A 7,188-nucleotide genomic window follows, 5' to 3' on the forward strand; every position below is an offset into this window, starting at 1 on the left:
ATTCAGGTCACTCTCTACCCTGAACAAGCGTACCTCGTGAACGCGGCCCCACCCCGGGTGTTCATCGCCGGTCCCCCGGGCACGGGCAAGACGGTAGTGCTGCTGCTGGAGGCTGCAGAGTGGCTTCGCTTCGGCAGCGACGTCTACGTTGTCAGCAGCTGGACCAGCAGCCAAGTGGCCTGCAACATGGCGCGCTACCTGCTGCAGCAGACCATCAACACGCAGCTGGCTGCAGCTGTGGTCAAGCACGGGCAGGTGCACTTGCTGCAGTACGACTTCTACGAGGAGAAGCAGGTGGAGAAGGCCGTGGAGGAGCTGGAGAAGTTGGCCAAGGACGGGTCCCTCTACGTCATCGCTGATGAAGCGGGACCTGACGACATGTGAGGCTGGAATGTAGCACGTAGTCGAGACGTAAACATACTGCTGGTTGCCAAATCAACGAATTCTCTAACTCGCCAACTCTCGTCTTTTGATGTTCATTTTTAAGCAGCAGATTAGCTTTCTTCATGCTGTTTATGGCGGTTAATTATCTTGAGGCTAAAATGCTTGTGCGAAATCTCTCTCTCACACACAGTTCAAGCGTTCAGAATTATGCACTAATTCACACAAACTAATCAACATACACAGACAACAAATTAAGTCACTAACACATCTACACTGCGCATGCGCGATGATCGCTATTCTCGCCCACATGACTAAGTGACGTAACACATATTTCAATGTTGTGGACAGGCCCCAGTCTGAGCCCTTCCAGACGTTCTGCGAGAAGCTGCTGGCCAGAGTACCCGGCCTCCACCTGTGGGCGGCAAGCTGCTACACGGACAACGCACCCGAGGGCTGGCAGCTCGAGTACTTTACACGCCCCCTACGCTTCCCATCCGTGTGGCGCGAGAAGTGGCCATGGCCAACGAGATCACGAGGTTTCGCGTGGTCAAGACGTACAACCAGCAGGGGGTACCCGACCATCGAGACGGCCCGCCAGTCAAGATTCTGTACCACCGTCGTCAGGGGCACTTTCATGGAAGCATCATCGACTGCATCGAGTGTGGTCGGGAGGTGGCCAGCTTCCTCCACAGCCTCCGTATCGGTGTTCAGGGTAAGGTGTGTTTGAATAACATTCAGGGTAGATGTACTGGCGTATTGATGTTCAGGGTAGGTGTGTACGTGTATATTCAGGGTAAAGTCTGATGTCTGTTGCCCCTAACCCTTAGTGTGATTTCTCAACAGACGACCCTTTGGAGACCCTGCCACCCAGCCTGCAGTACAAAGACGTGTTGATCCCGCTGTGGGTGGATGCCAGCGACACCTCGCGGATGCTAGTGGGTCTGCAGGAGGCGGACATCCCGGTGCGGGTGATGACGGACATGGACGCAGCGGACGTGGCGACGGGCCGCAGTGACGTGGTGTGGGCGGCCCGCGGTGACCGGGTGTGTGGACTGGAGCGCAAGGTCGTCGTGTGTCTGGAGGAGGAGTTCGGACTACGGGACTACTACGTCCGTCTACACTTCATGTCCAGGTGCACGTCGCAGCTCGTGCTCATTTCTTGGAAGCCACCGGAAGGGAGTATCACACCCCCATCTGTGACCTCGTGCAACAATTCCATGGGTGACCCAGATGATGCTGACCCGACCTGACCTTCTTGCGCGCTCGACTGTAGGTTTTTACAGAGTGACTAGTGTCCTAAAACTGGTGCTGACCTTCTGACCTCCAGTAGTCGGACATATCTCACGTGTCTAGAACGTCTGACAAGTCTGAAGATGGATGGATGGACTGACACGGTGAATACAGAACTGTGTATATGGTTAGTCAAAGAATATTCCAAAGATTATAAAAGTTCTTTACAATATGCTCGAGAAATAATATTTTTGAGTTAAACTGTTTATCGTAGTACAGTGTCTTTTACAAAGATATTACCAATCCTTTATATGTGTTATCTCCCTTGTTTTTACATTGGTTAAATCATGAGCAATATTATTGCGTATTATGTATCTATTAGTGCCTGCTTTTATGTATGCTTCCTGATACTGTTATTTCTATATTGATAAGTGTTATTATGTGTGTACAGACAGTATTAGCAAAATTAGCTCGTGTACCATGGTTACCCGTCACGTGATGAACTACTAATGTTGTGTAAGTCTCAGGCAAGTTAAATATTACAATAACAGTATTTTATAACAGACCACACTCTTTGTTATCAATGTCTTTGGTCTTTGTTTGTTTAGAAAAATGTTATACTAGATCAGTAGATAGTAAGAATAACGATATTGCGTTGAAACATTACTGAAGGTATGAAGAAAGAAAGTGTATAGAAAAGGGAGAGGTAGAGAGAGATATACGAGACAAAGATATAACACAAGTCCATACATTTGAATAATCATTTATTTTATGTAAAGAACCATAACATTAAGATAAAAATAGCTTCGCAATCTACAATCTACAAAACATGACGAGCTGATTAACACACAAGCTGACGCCCATCACCTGGCGGCCAACAAGACGTCAGAGCAACGGTCGGCTGATCTCGGTTCTCTCCTCTTCGTTCTTCTTTCTTCTCGCCGCGAACGCTTCGATAATGGAGAGGACCCACGATCAGCTCTGCTCTTGGATGACTCAAAACTATTTTCAAAAAGTTACAAACTCATGACATAATGAAGGAAGATGATTATGACCCAAAAGTTGCCAACCAGCACACTTCAAATTAATACCGTACAACATAGTATCAATAATAAATGGAATTCTTCTAGTGGTAAAAAGGGTTAACGGCACAATTACAAGAAATTCAAAAGCCACTTTTTCGTTGCATTTGTTTTTTTTTTTTTCTTCCCCAAGTGGGGGAATTTCAATACGGTCAAAGAACCACCGTAACTGGGCAACACGGCAGTTGTAGAATGGCTTCAAAATAAAATGGCCCCCCTCCTACTTTGCTTGACCATACACCAAAGGCCTGAAGTTCATTTCCGATCACACTAACCATATCAGAGGATGTTTATCTTCGATTCTTTTTTATTCCCAAAGCCGTTGACAAATGTCATTTCTAAGCACCAATCCGTGGATTTCGCTGAGTATTTCTAAGTGTGCCTGATCAGAGCCTGCTGTGGGACCAGAAGAAAAATACGAAGATTACTTACATACGAAGCATAGGAATACCGTTGGACTTTGGGCCGACCACAGAGTTGAAAGATACGCATGCAGTTCGTTACACAGCTCGTTGGGAAAGATAGGTATTCGATTAACACAATGATTGTTCGTATTTTATACATGTATCACAAGATAGAACAATATACTCACGCACTCACATTTTGAACTCAAAAAAAAAAAAGCCAACTAGACTATATATCGTATACTGGGTCATATCAACACACCAAAAATGTTTCCCAATTTGGTTAAAAAGAAACCGAGGACTGCTTTCTACAAAAGCATAGATTAAAAAAAAAGTTTGGGGGGTAGAAATCTTGGCACCCTCTTCCAACCTCCATCGAATGTAGCATAGATATTGCAAAGCGTAGGCCGACGACGAACAGATAACATACAAGCTTCTCTTACACACACACATGCACATTCACACACCTACGAGCAAAGGAAGTGGAATGTGGACACAGACTTCTCGCAGACATCAGTTGACACACATCCCCCCAACCGCCCACCACCCTAGCCCGTGCAACTACCTCGCACCCAGCATACGGACCCACTTCCGTGGCGACCTCTTGACCTCTGCATTCTGTGATGAACCGATCTTCACTGTAGTAAGTTATAATTATATACACATATCTTAATTAATGCGCCACAATGAATCGAGAGAAGACGATCGTAAGTTATCTGCTCTTGAAAACACAAGCAGTGTGAAGGGAGCTAACACAATCACAGGGGACGGCTCCAAGAAAAAAAAACTGATGTTGCTGATGATTAATTTTGGGGCGTCGCTTAGATAAAATATTTAATAGACAATGCCGGGACTATAAAAATAACAATCAACAAAAAAAAAAAAAAATTTAACACTGGGACTACTTTTGGTGTCACCATCTGTTGATGCGCACACAATGAAATAATTACTAATATTAGACGAAATAATTTCTATTTGTTTCAGGATTCCACAAATAAAAATAAAAAGTGCAATTGCCTCCTATAACTAATGTGCTCATTGAATATTTTACTTCTGAACACACCTAGACTGATATTAGCACTGATATAATTAGATATTAACACTGATATAATTAAACAACTGATATAATCAGATAAAATGCCCAGAGGTCTGAGAATGATGATATGCTGATGTGAGTGGTTAGCTTTAAATTACCTTTTACCACAAACAGCAACTGTCTGGCTACACCCTCCCACCCAACACTGATCCTGACAGCGGGTGGAAAACGGGGTATCCCACACCCTGAACTCCACACACCCAAAATGTCTTGGTGCGGTCATTTGTGGTCAAGACTGAATTCACAAAAAACTGTATTATGCATGGACAGTGGGTAGCGCCACCTGGTGAACTAATGATGGCTAGTTGTTGGTGTTATCCAGTTGATATCAACTCAGGCTCTTATCTCGGAGAGACAGAGAGTAGCAACACCAAGCTGAGCTAAGGAAACCAGAAGCACCACACGGAAACTCTGGTGATTATGAGGCCAGCCTACACTACCAACTGCATGTCGCGGATGTTTTCACAGGCCAGGGTCGAGATGGGCTGGCTTCTGTCGCCAATGACAACAAATAAATAAACTTTGGCAATAGTAGTCCTGTCGCTAATCTTCAACTGGGATTGAGCAAAAAACGCATAATCTTGATTGCACGCAGAGAGAGAGAAGGTTTGTTATTTTACATGATTGTTTCACACACCATAACATACCTCGTATGGAAACAAGAATATTGCAAAACAAACAATAAACAACATCTCCGTTCACACATACATGCATGCACACTTCACGAACAGGTATAAATTGCATCTGAGTAACAGTAGGTAAGTCTCCAACATTCCCTTAAACATCAAAAGATCACTAACATCCCGCAGTTGTACAAGTTACTGTTCGGCAAACAAAACAAACAAAAATGTCTTTAGTCTGGAGTGGCCAGATTGTTGGAATAAGTGTATGAGCAAAGTTGTTAGAGCATTTGAAGGGGAAATGGCGGTCAAAACCTAGTTATCAGAACAAGCTGGTGTAAAGGTGACAGTCGCAGGAATCTGAAATACTCAGGCCGACTCTTCTGAAGAATTCCCCAAATAAAGTTGCCAAGTGGATGGCTTCAGCCGCCTGTCCACAACCAGCTGTGTTGCCAGCAACCTTCATCCTGTCAAGGCAATAGTCGTGCACAGTGCCCTCTTGGGTGCGCCTTGTTACACTAACTAAAAGGCTGCCTGTCGCCCCTATCTACATCACATGTCCTCACAGAGCTCATGAGGCCAGGAATGCAAACAGAAAGCTGCCTGCAATCTCAAAGGACAATGTGGCGTGAAAACCACAGGGACTTCATTCCGAGTCCCAGACAGCAATTTGAGGACAGCTTCAAGACTTCCCGATTTTAGTTTATCTTTCAAAATAATATCTAGGCTCTTTAGCTTGAAAACAGCTAACACCTTTCTTCAATGATGGTTAGTTCGTATCTAGCCCTGTCGAGGGTGGATTTTAACTGCTGTCTATAGGGCTACTTGTCAGAAAGTCAAAGTGACAGCACGACCAATGCCAATGGGAGGTGATGAGAGGCACACGAGACTCCGATGTCTTCATCATGCCTCTGTAGATGTTCACTGAACACGTGACCTGTAGCCTGTGAGATTGTCAGGCACCTTTGTCGACACCAGTGATGCTGATAAACACCAGTAACTGCTTACTGTGCTTCATCATTGCCGTAAATGCGGTCTTTAATGGGCGATGTTGTTTATCTGTTTACTGTCGAGGACTTGAGTAACAATACCCTGTGCAGACCATACCCTGCTATATCTATACATGTCTTTGTATGTTTGATGCGTTCATAAAAAAAAAAGAAATCACAATGGATTAACCCCTAATAGGAAAACCTTCAGGGATGATTCCGACATTCGCTTTATATTTTTTCCTCAAGTCGTTCAGTTAAAGTGGTTCTCAAATGTCACCTCGGCTAATAACTTCATGGCTCTGAGTACCGTGCATGTAATTATACAAAACACCTGCTCACCGCCTTCAGCCCTCGACAGACGCACGAGAGAAAATAGAGTGTGCGCTGCACAAGGGAATGAGTCTCCATTTGATGAAAAAGTGGGATGAGAATTTAAAGAATGACACTAGTTAAAAGCACAAAAGTTCAAAGAAACCTCTGCAATAGTGTAATCCACGTCAAAGGCTCAACAAGTGTTTGTTGCGATAAAAACGCAGTAAATAGTGAAGGAACTTTTCGTTGCAATCACAACCTTGGAGCTAACAATACAGAAATCTGCAACAGGTAAAAATACAGATCATTTCGCAAAAGGCAAATTGTAGAGGAATTTTTTTTTACCTCTGGTTCGCTTGGAGTAAAAAGAATTTCAATGTCTATTACAAAAGTGAGCGCTATGCTCTTCTACTGTCTAGCAGAAGAAAATCGCGATATACTTAAAAGCACAGCAAGGACAAAATTTTTTCTAGATTTTTCTACAGTCACACACATCATACAATGTTACAAAGAATGTCTTAGTCTAAAAACAGGGCTGAGGCAGATTGCATACTACTCCTCCTTTGTCTTCCCACAATGCATTTCGAAGAGACATCATCGTTTGCGCCGAGACAAAGAATGCAATGTATCAAAAACACGACGAAAACACAAAACAACAAATATTGATCATCTACCAAAAAAGATATAAACAGTTTCTGTTCGCAAGAAAACAGATTTCGCTAGTTCTTTTTTGAATGCATATCAAAATATAAACCTCTTCTGATCAGTTCACATCAGATTTGTTTCAATGGGGTGGGACAGTACTGTCCAGTCTGTCACTTGAAGTGAAGAACCCAGCTACGATTCGATGCAAAGTGAGTGGTGTGAGGGGCTAATAAAAGAAAATAAAATTATCGTCTTAAATGGAGTTTTTTTTCCTCAAATACATCGGATTGTGCACAGTCTTGTGCAGTTAAATTCAGCTACAACTATCAGTCAGTCGACGATTCCTTTCTCATTCGATTTGTTTTTCGTCTTCTAGGACTTTCTTGTATCTTACCATAGTCTGGTTCTGGCAGTTCTGTTCAA

Source organism: Pomacea canaliculata, linkage group LG2, assembly GCF_003073045.1.
Source record: "Pomacea canaliculata isolate SZHN2017 linkage group LG2, ASM307304v1, whole genome shotgun sequence".
In the NCBI taxonomy this organism is placed as follows: Eukaryota; Metazoa; Mollusca; class Gastropoda; order Architaenioglossa; family Ampullariidae; genus Pomacea; species Pomacea canaliculata.